This window comes from Capra hircus, chromosome 19, assembly GCF_001704415.2.
Source record: "Capra hircus breed San Clemente chromosome 19, ASM170441v1, whole genome shotgun sequence".
Classification (NCBI taxonomy): domain Eukaryota; kingdom Metazoa; phylum Chordata; class Mammalia; order Artiodactyla; family Bovidae; genus Capra; species Capra hircus.
In genome coordinates this window covers 14,073,843-14,087,022 of record NC_030826.1, presented here as the reverse complement: position 1 = coordinate 14,087,022, position 13,180 = coordinate 14,073,843, and positions in this window count along the sequence as shown.

The window sequence follows — 13,180 nt, the reverse complement described above, 5'->3', positions numbered from 1 at the left end:
TGCTCCAACTCATGTCCATTGAGTCAATGATGCTATCCAACCATCCCATCCTCTGTTGCCCCTCTTCTCCTCCTGCCCTCAGCCTTTCCCAGCATCAGGGTCTTTACCAATGAGTTGGCTCTTTGTATCAGGTGGCCGAAGTGTTGGAGCTTCAGTTTCGGCATCAGTCCTTCCAACGAGTATTCGAGGTTGATTTCCTTTAGGATGGACTGGTTTGGTCTCCTTATTGTCCAAGGGATTCTTAAGAGTCTTCTCCAACACCAGAGTACCTTTCGTTTCCAAATGAAATCATCCCAGGTGTCTGGCCTCCTTTGATGGCTGTGTAAGGAAGGTACGGAAGTAAGAAAGTAAGGAAGGTCCCTTGAATTCAAGTTAAATACCTTGAGTCCCACGCAAAAGCGAAGTAGTGATCTGGTTCTCCCTCAGGCCAGCTGCACGCTGCATCAGGAAAGGCATTCTAGTCTATGCGATCTTTCAACCCCTTCAGGGCCGCAGAAGAGAGGCCTTGGGGCTGGAACACTTCTTTCCCAGAGATAAAGTGTTGCACAGCTGTGCTGGGCTTATTGCCTTGTGTGGGATTATCTTACTCTGTTTAGGACTCAGCATATGCTTCTTTGTTTTGCTTAAGCTTGTAATGACATAGGACACCAGGTCAACCCCACTACTATCTGTTCCTGGTGGGGAGGGAAAGGGCCCTTCACTTGTAGCCCAAGAGGGACCATGCAGATCATTGCCTTAAGTCAACTGCAAGATGGCACCCACTGGCTGTGTGTTGGGGGCTGACCCTCACTGTTGAAGCTGATCTTGCTCTGCCTCTTCTCTTCTTGAGTAAACTGTTCCATCCAGGGCCTGTGTAAGTCATGTCCTTCGAGGCAACTCTGACACAAAGCATGCAGTAGGTTGACATATTGGGACAGCAAGTTATCACCTGCCTAGCACATCCCAACTTTCAAAGCGCCAGGCCTTTAAGATGCAGACAGTGGGGAACCCTGCTTGGATCCCTTCCTTTGGAGCACTCTTCAGATCATAGTGTGCTGTGCTGTGCTAAGTCACTTCAGTCGTGCACAGCTCTTTGTGACCCTATGGACTGTAGCCCACCAGACTCCTCTGTCCATGGGATTCTCCAGGCATGAATACTGGAGTGGGTTGCCATACCCTCCTCTAGGGGATCTTCCCGACCCAGGGATCGAACTCTGCATTTCTTAAGTCTTCTGCACCGGCAGGTGGGTTCTTTACCACTAGGGCCACCTGGGAAGCCCGTTGTATACAGTAAGCACACACTAAATAAATTCATCAGAGAACACCTCTGTCTCTTGGTATGTGGTCCTCAGGCCTGGCTTGGCATGATCTGCAACACTAAACACCCATTCTAGCGACTAACACAGTTCATGCCTCCAGGGAAAATGCTTTTTCACCTCTCCCGCTCTATGTCTTTGGAAGGAAACACACCTGAGTGCAAAAGCTGTGGAGGCTGATGCGTTACCACTGCCAACACTGGAAGAAGACACCCCTTTGGACTGCAGGAAAGATTTGAGCTGCAGAAGACTTTAGATGAGAGAAAAGGCAAGCCAGCTAACTTGTCAAAATCTTTCCTCTCAGATGGTGTGAAAACGATACATTCTTGTAAAATAAGGCGTTGTTCCCCTGAAACGCCCGGTGTTCAATTTCTTGCCGCTTTCTTGTGCTCCAGTCTATGGTGATAGACTCCTGGATTAGGGCTACTATGCAATAGTTTCAGGCTTCCTTATGTGGCTCAGTGGTAAAGAATTTGACTGCCATTGCAGGAGACATGGCTTTGATCCCTAGGTGGGGAAGATGCCCTGGAGAAGGAAACGGCAACCCACTCCAGTATTCTTGCCTGGGAAATCCCGTGGACGGAGGAGTCTGGCGGGCTTCAGTCCACGGGGTTGAAAAGAGTTGGATACGGCCTAGCAACTGAACGGCGACAGCATGCAATGGTTTCATATGGTTGCAATATTCAGCAGTTCAGTGTACTTTTAAATTTGTTCACCCATTTATGTTTTGAATATTGGTACACCTGACTCCTTATGGATTCTTGCTGTGGGTCAGTAAATGTTACAGACCCAGGACCCACGAGGCAGGTGGCCACATCTGTGTACTTACTGTAAATATCTGTGTTTGGAAATAATCTATATGTGCATTTTTCTTCCATGTGCATGATCTTAATTGCCGGGAGCTAGCGTGAGGAATCCCACCCGTGACAAGGTCCTGGGGCAGAGATCTGATGTGCAAGGTCAAGTCAGATCTCAGGTTTTCCCCTTGGTATTTCCTGAGCATGTACCCCCCAAAATAAGAATATGCCTGCCTTATTGTATTGCACTTTTCCACTCTCCTGACACACTCTGGAAAAAGTCATCTCAAGGCTTTAGTCTTCTGCATTTGAAAGGGTGTTTCAATTCAAAAATCCCTCCTATGGCCTTTTAGCCTGCCTGCAGGACTCGTACAGCTGTGCCTGTGATTGTTTGAGGCCTCCTGACTGTGGGAGGCACAGGAAGCTTAAAACATCCTAGGAATGTAGGGGCTTCCGAGGAGTCAAAATCATTAGAATAGGACCGATTAAAGGTTTCATTTGTTGAGCCAATACTTGCTGCCAAATTTTCATATCTTTTATTTTTAGATATAGTTGGTATATAGAAAAACAGGTAGTAGACCTGGTATTAGCAACATTAAATCTTTGAGTTAAGTACTTTCTTTGTTATAACCCACTGCACCTTTGTTCTACAGGAATGTAACTTTATTCAGTAATTTGAGGGTGATGCAGAGTAAAGAAAACACACTTCTAGGGAAAAGGAGTTTTCTGGTTGATAGACAATTATCCAGGAAGAGAGCCATAAAAATGTTAACAAGCCTCTTGGCTAGAAGATAATGTAAACCACCTGAGACCTTTTGTATACCGGAGGGTATGCAAAAAGAAAGCCTTGTTTGTCTCAGTGAGGGTCAGGACTGCTGCCCCTACATAACTCTGCATATTCCATTGTTTATGTACAACTTGGGGTATATAAGCTGATTTTGAAAAATAGTTTTTGGTGTCTTGCACCCATGCTGGGCTTCCCCATGCCGTTCTTTTCTCCCCTTTTTTGGCTGAATTCCCATCTGGGGTGTGGAGGCTCGCCATGTCTACTTACTTGTCCCGGCTTCTAAGATCTGTAAGAGAGAGAGCCCAAGGCGGGGTGCTCTCCGATATTCAAACGAAGGCCGGTGGCCTAATGTAGATGGTGCAAGCTCCTTGTCTGGAACTTTATTGGCTTTCCACGTATACCAAGTTATTCAGCCTCTTTTCTCCACTTAATTTTCCTACTATACTATTTCTTCCTAATCTAATCTTATATTAATAAATAAATAAGTTTTTTCCTCGCCTATCCGTCTCCCCTTCAAATCACCCTGGATCCACTGGGGCTGGACCCCAGCACTTAATCTATGTCACTATCGCACACAGGAAAATCTTTTTAAATTGCAAGAGAAATAGCAGATCCAACCAACTTTTCTTCCTGTTTTCCTTGATGTCTACAAGACGGGACCCACACCCTCCTTAGAAAAATACAGCAAACCCAAACGATAATATTCCATTCAAGATTCCATAGCTGAAGTCTGTTCTATAGTGTAGGATTGAAACCATTCTGTGGTCATACATGGACGGGGGTTCCTCAGATACTGCCTGACCATTTCCTATATGCTTTGGTGATATCAAGTCAAATAGAGAGGCTTCCCTTTTGTACCAAGCACTCCTTCTAGCTCTAGCTTGGCTATTAGAGATTAGATCTTGGTTCGGATATTTAACTTCTTCCTCCCTTTGGTAGCTTATGTACAAAAAGGGTGCAAGAATCCCCCCATCAAGTATGCATGCACGTGGGAAGTCACGTCCCCTACTGACTCTGGTCTTGGCTATGAGACTTGGGTAAATGAGATAATAGAATGTATCCTGCTAACAGAGACTTGAAAACTGCTGGCCTGTTGAGACTTGTGTTAGTTTTCTGCTAGGAACTTTTATGCCTTAATGTGTACCAGCCCACGACAACCTCTCAGAGGTTGAGTGACCATGTGGAGAGCTGTCCCTGGTGAGAGATCATCCTAGACCATTGAACCCCAGCTGAATTGCCTCAGACCAGCAGAACCATTTATCCAACCCATAGATTTGTGAGAAATAATAAATCCTTGCACTTAAAATTTTTTTAATGTTTTCATTAAGACTTTTAAAAGAGCAGTTTTAGATTCGTAGCAAAACTGAAAGGAAGTATAGATGTTTCCTGTATATAATCTACCCCTAAAGGCAGTCTCCCCATTTTCAATAGCCCTCATCAGAGTGGCACATTTGTCACAACTGGTGAACCTACACTGACACGTCGTAATCACCCAGAGGCCATAGTATTATTATTATTATTATTTTTTGGAGTATAGCCAATTAACAATACTATGATGGTTTTAGGTGAACAGTGAAGGGACTCAGCCATATATACACATGTGTCCATTCTCCCCCAAATTCCCCTTCCATCTAGGTTGCCACATAACATTGAGCAGAGTTCCATGTACTATACAGGCGGTCCTTTTTGGTTATCCATTTTAAATATAGCAGTGATTACATGTCCATCCCAAACTCCCTAACTATCCCTTTCCGCCATCCTTCCCTACCGGCAACCATAAGTTCATTCTCTGTGAGTCTCCAAAGACCGTAGTTTACATTGCAGTTCCCTCTTGGTGTTGTATATTCTATAGGTTTGGGCACATGTATAATTACATGTGTCTGTCATTATGGTACCACACAGAGTATTTCCACTGCCCTAAAAATCCTCTGTGCTCTGCTTGCTCATCTTCCCTCGCACCTATCCATTCACCCCCAAACTGCAACCACAGATCTTTTTACTGTCTCTCCAGAGACAGTTTTGCCTTTTCCAGAACGTCAGGTGGTTGGAATCATGTACTATGTGGCATTTTCAGATTGGCTTCTTGGTAAATGAGATAATAGAATGTGTCACACAAACAGAGACTTGAAAAGTACTGGCCGATTGAGATGGCACTTTTAAGATATGTAATATGCTTTTAAAATTCCTCCGTGTCTTTTCATGGCTTGATAGCTCGTTTGCTTTAGCACTGAATGTTCCATTGTCTGGAGGTAACACAGTTTATTTACCCATTTACCTACTGAAGGACATCTTGGTTGCTTCCAAGTTTGGAAATTATGAAGAAAGTTACTATAAACATCTGTGTGCTGGTTTTTGGGTGGATATAAGTTTTCAGCTCCTTTGGGAAAATACCAAGAAGCATAATTACTGGATTGCATGGTAAGAATATATTTAATTCTGTAAGGAATCTCTAAATTTTCTTCCAAAGTGGCTGTCCCATTTTGCCTTCCCATCAGCTATGGATGGAAATTTCAGCTGTTCCACATCCTTGTCAGCATTTGATACTGGTACTGTTCTGGATTTTCACCATTCTAATAGGTGTGCAGTGGTATCTTGGTAATGCTTGCTTTAATCTACTAAATTTTAGAGTGACATGTTATGAGTATAAGCTAACGGATAATTTCCTCTTTGGACAGTAAAGATTGCCTCACCTTTACAAGCTTGCTGAGAGCAAAATAATAGTTCCTCATTCAAGAGGAGGCTTATGGCTTGTTGTTGTTATTGAGGTAAAACTCACATAATGCAATATTAATTGGGTTAATCATTTTAAAATGTGAAATTTAGTGCATTTCATACATTCACAGTTTGTGTAACCATCACCTCTGTCTAGTTCTAGATGATTTTCAGCACTCCAAAAGGTGTTACAGGGATTCCCTGGTGGGCCAGTGGTTAGGACTCCACGCTTCCCCTGCAGGGGGCGTGGGTTCAGTCAGGGGTCAGGGAACTAAGATTCTGCAAGCTACATGGCACTGGGTTGCAAAAGAGTTGGACATGACTTAGAAACTTAACAACAACAACAACAATGGGTAGTTGTTTCACATAGTTGCAATATTGAGGTTTATTTCAGTTGCTCAGTTGTATCTGACTCTTTGCAACCCCATGCATGCCAGGCCTCCCTGTCCATCACCAACTCCCAGAGTTTACCCAAACTCATGTCCATTGAGTCAGTGATGCCATCCAACCATCTCATCCTCTGTCGTCCCCTTCTCCTCCTACCCTCAATCTTTGCCAGCATCAGGATCTTTTCCAATGAGTCAGCTCTTTGCATCAGGTGGCCAAAATATTGGAGTTTCAGCTTCAGCATCAGTCCTTCCAATGAACACCCAGGACTGATCTCCTTTAGGATGAACTAGTTGGATCTCCTTGCAGTCCAGTGGACTCTCAAGAGTCTTCTCCAACACTACAGTTCAAAAACATCAATTCTTCAGTGCTCAGCTTTCTTTGTAGCCCAACTCTCACATCTGTACATGACTACTGGAAAAACCATAGCCTTAACTAGACGGACCTTTGTTAACAAAGTAATGTCTGTGCTTTTTAATATGCTGTCTAGGTTGGTCATAACTTTCCTTCCAAGGAGTAAGTGTCTTTTAATTTCAGGGCTGCAATCACCATCTGAAATGATTTTGGAGCCCCCCACAGATAAAGCCTGTCACTGTTTCCACTGTTTCCCCATCTATTTGCCATGAAGTGATGGGACTGGATGCTATGATCTTAGTTTTCTGAATGTTAAGCTTTAAACCAACTTTTTCACTCTCTTCTTTCACTTTCATCAAGAGGCTCTTTAGTTCCTCTTCACTTTCTGCCATAAGGGTGGTGTCATCTGCATATCTGAGGCTATTGATGTTTCTCCCGGCAATCTTGATTTCAGCTTGTGCTTCTTCCAGCCCAGTGTTTCTCATGATATACTCTGCATATAAGTTAAATAAGCAGGGTGACAATATACTGCCTTGACATACTCCTTTTCCTATTTGGAACCAGTCTGCTGTACCATGTCCAGTTCTGATTGTTGCTTCCTGACCTGCATACAGGTTTCTCAAAAGGCAGGTCAGGTGGTCTGGTATTCCCATCTCTTTCAGAATTTTACACAGTTTATTGTGATCCACACAGTCAAAGGCTTTGGCATAGTCAATAAAGTAGAAATAGATGTTTTTCTGGAACTCTCTTGCTTTTTTGATGATCCAGCAGATGTTGGCAATTTGACCTCTGGTTCTTCTGCCTTTTCTAAAACCAGCATGGACATCTGGAATTTCATGGTTCACATATTGCTGAAGCCTGGCTTGGAGAATTTTGAGCATTACTTTCCTAGCGTGTGAGATGAGTGCAATTGTGCGGTAGTTCGAACATTCTTTGGCATTGCCTTTCTTTGGTTGCAATATGCATGACCATAACAAATTAAATTAAAAAGAAAATGATAAAAAATAAAACACACACACATACAAAGGTATTAGAATATTCAGTGAGAACCCACTGTCTTTCCCCCTCCCCCAGCCCCCGGGAATCACTACTTTGCATTCTGTCTCTGTAGACTTATCTATTCTGGATGTTTCATGTGTAAAGGGAATCATTCTATATGTTGCCTTTTGTGTCTGACTCTTTTCATTTAACATAAAGTTTTCAAGGTTCTTCCATGCTGTAACATGGATCAGTACTTCATTCCTTTTGATGGCCGAATAATATTCCACTGTATGGCTATATCTCATATTGCATATCCATTCATCACCTGATGGACACTTGGGTTGGTTCATAATCTGTGGGTATTAAGAATAGTGCTGCTATAAACATTATTCATGTACAAGTTTTTATGTAAAAATATGTTCAGAGATCAGGGTAACGCTGCCTTCATAGAATGAGTTAGGAAGTAGTTCTTCCTCTTGTCTTTTAGAAGAGCTTGGTGTGTTAATTCTTCTTTAAGTGTTTGGTAGACATCACCAGTGATGCTATTTGGACCAGAGATTTTCTTCGTTAGGAGATTTAGGCTTATTTCTTTTAATTAAACAAATCCTTGTTAAGAAGGATTACTGTAAGTATTAGTAAAGATGCTTTTATTCTTGTTGGGGTAGAGATGAAGAGAACTGAGTCCCTGCTGTCCAGAGCTGTGGGGCTTCCATGTTCAGTGAGGATTTCAGAGGAAAGCAAGAGAGAACTCCTTAGATTAGAATGCGGAGGAAAATTCATGAAAGGGATGGCATTTGGCCTGCATCTCAAAAATTAGACTGAGACTGTATTCGATTTTAAAATGCAGAGAAAGACAGAAGAACATTCTACTCAAAGGTAACTGCCAACAGGGGTAATAGATGTCATAAGACAGGAAGCACTTACTATTTTGAAAATATTTACAATTATTTCCTCACTACAGCCCTGTGACATTGGTAGAGTTGTCGTCCCCTTTTACATATGAGGATACAGAGGCACAGAGCTATGATGTAATTTGCTCACACGGCTAAAATGGGGGCAAAGCTGGGATTCAAACAGAGGTCTTCTGATTCTAGAGCTCACCCTTTCAGACAAAGTTGTGGGAATGACAAAACATGAGGCATGTTCTGGGTGTGTCCACATTGTGGATCACAACAAACTGGAAAATTCTTAAGGAGATGGAAATACCAGACCACCTGACCTGCCTCCTAAGAAATCTGTATGTAGGTCAAGAAGCAACAGTTAGAACTGAACATGGAACAATAGACTGGTTCCAAATCAGGGAGCAAAGGTTAGAATTGGACATGGAACAACAGACTGGTTCCAAATTGGGAAAGGAGTACATCAAGGCTGTATATTGTCACCCTGCTTATTTAACTTATATGCAAAATACATCATGAGAAATGCTGGGCTGTATGAAGCACAAGCTGGAATCAAGATTGCTGGGAGAAATATCAACAACCTCAGATATGCAGATGACACCACCCTTATGGCAGAAAGTGAAGAAGAACTAAAGAGCCTCTTGATGAAAGTGAAAGAAGAGAGCGGGCCCCACAAAGTCTCTGTCACACCTGCCCAGCTCTTCTTTGTAGATCAAAAGCAGCCAAAGGACACATGAAAACAAATGAGCATGACTGTGTTTCAATGAAACTTTATTTACAAACAGGCAGCAGCTGAATTTAACTCCAAGACCATAGGTTGGAGACCCCCTAACCTGAAAGTCTGATAGAAACCTACTGATCCAGCCCATTAAAAAATTGTACTTTATTTTTTATTTTTGGCTTCACCACATGGCTTGGGCAGTCTTAGTTCCCCAACCAGGGACTGAACACCAAGCCCTTGGTAGCGAGAGTGCTGAACCACCAGGGAATTTCCAGTCCATGTTTACAGCAAAGTCAGGGCTGGGGAGATGCTGTCTGGGCCATCGGCAAAGAGTTTGCCTCTCCTAATTCACCTACTCAATGCTACTTGGCCTCACGGAACTGACTTGTGAGGGAGAAAGCCATTGACGAAATAGTGTCGTATAATAAAGACAGAGTTACAAGTTGCGATGAGAGCTATAATGGGTTATCTCTAGGATTTTTATGAAACTGTGTCACCGGAGACCAACTTATACTAGAGGTTAACACAAGGCTGCTCTGAGAAGAGTCTTTAACAGAGACCTAAAGGATGAATGAGAGTTGGCTGGCTGAGAGTGGGTGGGATGGAAGCCCTAGGAGAGGGGACTAGCATATGCAAAGGCCCTGAGGCAAAAAATGAGGTTTGTGTGCTTGAGGTGACAAGAAGGTCTGTGTGGCTGGAGCATCAAGATGAGGGAGCGGGCCGAGCCTCAGGAGACAGGCAGGGTCCCAGTTATGGGGCATTTGGCAGGACATTCTTATAAAGATTTTGGATTTGATTCTGTTTATAAAGGGAAGATATGGTGGCTAAATGGCATGACTTTCAGGTGGCTGTCGTGGAGCATGGAGGGCACGTAGGAAGAATGGAAGTGGAGGGACTGAGCAGAGCGTATTTTGGTCATCAGGGCAAGAGACGAGTATGACTTCGATCGGTGTGAGGTTTTTTTCATGTCTGCAGGTAAAGTTTTGTGTGTAGGAAGCTATTGCAGTTACTTTGATTTTTAAATGGATATTCAGTAGAGCAACAAATTAAAAATATAGCTTCCTGTGCCTCACCCATCTTATCCTATTTATAAAACTAGCAAAATTTAAGTCCTTGATGAATGCTTAAGTAGAATTAGACAAGCCTTAAACAATCAGCCCTGTTTATAACTTTGTGGATTAAATTTTTGTAAATCATTTAAGCTGTTTTAATTAATTTAATATACTGGATTTTAGGCTTCCCAGTTGGTGCTAGTGGTAAAGAACCTGCCTGTCAGTGCAGGAGATGTAAGAGACTTGGGTTTGATCCCTGGGTCGGGAAGATCCCCTGGAGGAGGGAATGGCGACCCACTCCAGTATTCTTGCCTGGGGAATCCCATGGGCAGAGGAGCCTGGTGGGCTACATGGGGTCACAGAGTCGGACACAACAGAAGCGACTTCGCACATTAAATTTTAAAGAGTATTCTCCATGCCCAATCTACCACTCAGAATCTTCCAAAGCACTTCACTCCTATAAAAACAGCAAATTAAACTTAGGACTATAGGAAAATCAAGTTGTGTTAAATACTCCAATGTTCTTTGTTAACTTAGCCAAATTCTCTTATATTTATCTCTCAGCTCAAAGTCACAAGCACAAATAAATTACTTAATTACACATTTAATACTGGAATCACATGAATAATTGGTTACGTACTTTAAGAAATCGTTTAAAAATGTATTATTAGTGCTCTAAGTTCCAAATTATATAGATGATTCCAGCGATTACAAACCTATAACTCATCTTTGCATATGAATATTAATATTCCTGGCCTGATTTACACTATACTATCTATGTTTAATTGTAAGCTTCTGGAGGCTTACCAGTTAACTCTGTAACTCTTAACTTACAGAGTTATTATCTTATGAAATTAAGGTTACTGGGCTAATTATATGTAATTGCCACCAGATCACTATCCCAGCATTGGTGATGGTTTATTCACTAAGTCATGTCCAACACTTGCGACCCCATGGACTGTAGCTTGCCAGGCTCTCCTGTCCACGGGGATTCTCCAGGCAAGAATACTGAACTGGGCTGCCATTCCCTTCTCCAGGGGATCTTCTCCATCTAGTAATCAAACCTGGGTCTCCTGCTTTGCAGGCAGACTCTTTACCAACTGAGCTACAAGGGCAGCTACAAGGTGGCTTCAGGTTTCTTAAAGGGAATGAATCCGATTTCGATGGGCTGGACTGTAGGTCCTTAACTCTGCACACTCTCTTCTCACTTAGCCAGTTGCTGGAACACATGCCCATTCTACATTGCTGCAATCTCCCCCAGTCCCTATTAACCTAGCACTGGGGACTGCTTATTGGCCAACAGGGACTTGAGAGTCAGGCCTGTGCATTTCAAGTGTGATTATCTCTACACTATGACTGCGTACACGCAGCTCTACCTTCATAGCCAAGATGACAACAGGAGGCTTGGAATTCACATCTTTTAAAAAGGGCTGGTTTTGGGGACTTCCCTGGCAGTCCAGTAGTTGACTCTGTGCTCTCACTGCAGGCGGCCATATGCTGTGCAGCACTGCTGAAAAAAAAAGAAAGAAAACCACAACACAACAAAAAAAACAAAACACGGTTGGTGTTGTCTAGGTTCTAACTAGACCCTCCAGTGATCCTTCTGTGTGACTTGAGTAGACAGAAGCCAGCACCTTCACTGAGGGTGTAGCAAACATTCCTAAAGCTCTTTCAGGACATTCATTCCCCTCCCCTCTGGCACTAAGGACAGTTTAAGCCAATCCACTCCCTGATGTTCAAGCTGGTTTTAGAAAAGGCAGAGGAACCAGAGATCAAATTGCCAACATCCGCTGGATCATGGAAAAAGCAAGAGAGTTCCAGGAAAACATCTATTTCTGCTTTATTGACTATGCCAAAGCCTTTGACTGTGTGGATCACAGTACACTGTGGAAAATTCTGAGAGAGCTGGGAATACCAGACCACCTGACCTGCTTCTTGAGAGATCTGTATGCAGGTCAGGAAGCAACAGTTAGAACTGGACATGGAACAACAGACTGGTTCCAAATAGGAAAAGGAGTATGTCAGGGCTGTATATTGTCACCCTGCTTATTTAACTTATATGCAGAATACATCATGAGAAATGCTGGACTGGAAGAAACACAAGCTGGAATCAAGATTGCTGGCAGAAATATCAATAACCTCAGATATGCAGATGACACCACCCTTGTGACAGAAAGTGAAGAGGAACTCAAAAGCCTCTTGATGAAAGTGAAAGAGGAGAGTGAAAAAGTTGGCTTAAAGCTCAACATTCAGAAAATGAAGATCATGGCATCTGGTCCCATCACTTCATGGGAAATAGATGGGAAACAGTGGAAACAGTGCCAGACTTTCTTTTTTGGGCTCCAAAATCACTGCAAATGGTGACTGCAGCCATGAAATTAAAAGACGCTTACTCCTTGGAAGAAAAGGACCAACCTAGATAGCATATTCAAAAGCAGAGACATTACTTTGCCGACTAAGGTCCATCTAGTCAAGGCTATGGTTTTTCCTGTGGTCATGTATGGATGTGAGAGTTGGACTGTGAAGAAAGCTGAGCACCAAAGAATTGATGCTTTGAACTGTGGTGTTGGAGAAGACTCTTGAGAGTCCCTTGGACTGCAAGGAGATCCAACCAGTCCATTCTGAAGGAGATCAGCCCTGGGATTTCTTTGGAAGGAATGATGCTAAAGCTGAAACTCCAGTACTTTGGCCACCTCATGCGAAGAGCTGACTCATTGGAAAAAACTCTGATGCTGGGAGGGATTGGGGGCAGGAGGAGAAGGGGACGAGAGAGGATGAGATGGCTGGACGGCATCACTGACTCGATGGACGTGAGTCTGAGTGAACTCCGGGAGTCGGTGATGGACAGGGAGGCCTGGCGTACTGCGATTCCTGGGGTCGCAAAGAGTCGGACACGACTGACTGAGCAACTGAACTGAACTGAACTGAACTTGAGAGAGTTGACAGGATTTGTTGATAGACAGGATTTGCTGATGGATTGGATGGATGGATCAAGGAGAGGGGTTTCATCTTGAGCAGCTTGGAGGATGGAGGTTCCATTCCTGAGGAGGGGGGCTCGGAAAAGGAGCCCAGCCGCGGTAGTTATAGCTCCCCATTCAGGGGACGCTCGGTATCCACCCAGCTCCTCACAGGCCCGAGCACCCCAGTAACTCAGGAGGAGAGCCGACCTGCCTGGCAGCGGGGGTGAACGGCCAC